The 1,624-nt window shown below is 56.3% G+C and overlaps 1 pseudogene; it reads right to left on the reverse strand.

The window, feature by feature from the left end:
- Positions 1-987: 987 nt before the first annotated feature.
- LOC131873796 (5S ribosomal RNA) lies at positions 988-1,106 on the reverse strand (annotated as a pseudogene).
- Positions 1,107-1,624: the final 518 nt, after the last annotated feature.

Here is a 1,624-nt window from a genome sequence, read left to right on the forward strand (position 1 = left end):
GCACCTTGGTGTGCACACCTTGGCTGGGCTACGCACCCGGGTGCGCACACCTTGGCACCTGTGTTTTCTTTAAAAAAAAATAAAAAAAATTGACCATCTCTCAAGTGGGAAATTCTATAATCTCAATTTTTTTTGCCTTTTCTGGAAATTTTTGGATGCAACGCACCTCGGTGCCCACCTTGGTGTGCAACATTGGTGTGCACCAAGGAGTGCTCTGAAGTGTGCTCGATGGTGCACACCTTTGGTTCACTCCAAAATGCTCTCCAAGGAGCGCACCTTTGGTGTACACCATGGCGCGCACCCCTATTACGCACGAAGTCGGAAGCTGGGTTAATTACTCGATTCAGTGCTTGAAATATGCCCAGTTTGCCCCGAGAGTGCACCTTGGTCGGGGTGCGCACCAGGGTGGGCACCTTGTTGCGTACACCTTGGCTGGTGTGCACACTAGGGTGGGCACCCCATTGCACACACCTTGCGAAAGTGCGCGCACCTGGCACACATGTCGAGTGTGCACTCGACCCCACCCAAGTGTGCGTACTTGGCATGGGCGTTGGGTGCACACCCAATCTGGCCTCGATGCACCTTGAGTGCACCTCAATGCAGTGCCCCAGCTGCGTGCACCTGCCCCGAGTATACACCCGACCCCGCCCAGCTTCGCTCACCTGTCCCGGGCATCTGGTGCGAAACCTTAGAGTAAAAATCATCGCTATGCACCTTGGCCAACAAGCGCGCATCGACCGAGCATGCACTAGCCAAGGTGCATGCTGATTTCACTTGGATGCATACATAGCACCTTGGGCACATCGGGGTGCACGCACAACACCCCGGTTGCACCCGGGTGTGTGCTTGAGGCACCTCGAGTGCGCGCTCGATGTCACCCCGGCGCACTCACGTGCACGTCGTGCCCTGGCCCAACCCTGATGAGAACACAAACAAGCAAAAGGTTAATTCAAATAGAAATGTGACGCCCAACAAAAAAACTAAAAAAGGGTGCAACATTGGGACTTCCCGGGAGGTCACCCATCCTAGTACTACTCTGGCCCAAGCGCGCTTAACTATTGAAGTCTGATGGCATCTGGTGCACTAACGCTGGTATGATCGTACCCATTATGAGCTTATCGCAGTGTGTACTTACCAAACCATGACTTACGTGCGAATCCACCCCAACCACCTAGCCCCATGGTGCGCACCCACTTTCGCCAAGGTGCACACCCTCCTTGGCCAAGTGTACCTCATTCACCAAGGGTGAATCCTGCCCAGGTGCGCACACCTACCCCGGGCGTCGGGTGTGCACCTAGCCTGGCCTACGTGCGTCCACCTGGACTGGGTGTCGTGTGCGCACCCAACCTGGCCTGGGTGCGCACCCTCCCCGGCCAAGAGCATGCCCCTAGTGCACCTAGTGCACTGTCTACACCATGGTGCCCGCACACTACCTCAGGCGCACTGGCTTGCGCTCACACGTGGGCCGAGTGCACCCTGGTGCATGTTCAGGGTGCTTCGGGTGCACGCTCGATGTTTCCCTGGTGCACTAAGGCGCTCGGTTTGCCCCGGGTGCGCACCTCGCATGCGCCTTGGCTAGGGTGGGCATCCACAATAGGAATCAAGCACCAAAAATAAGTTTTGA

The sequence above is a fragment of the Cryptomeria japonica genome, chromosome 2, assembly GCF_030272615.1.
Source record: "Cryptomeria japonica chromosome 2, Sugi_1.0, whole genome shotgun sequence".
NCBI lineage: Eukaryota > Viridiplantae > Streptophyta > Pinopsida > Cupressales > Cupressaceae > Cryptomeria > Cryptomeria japonica.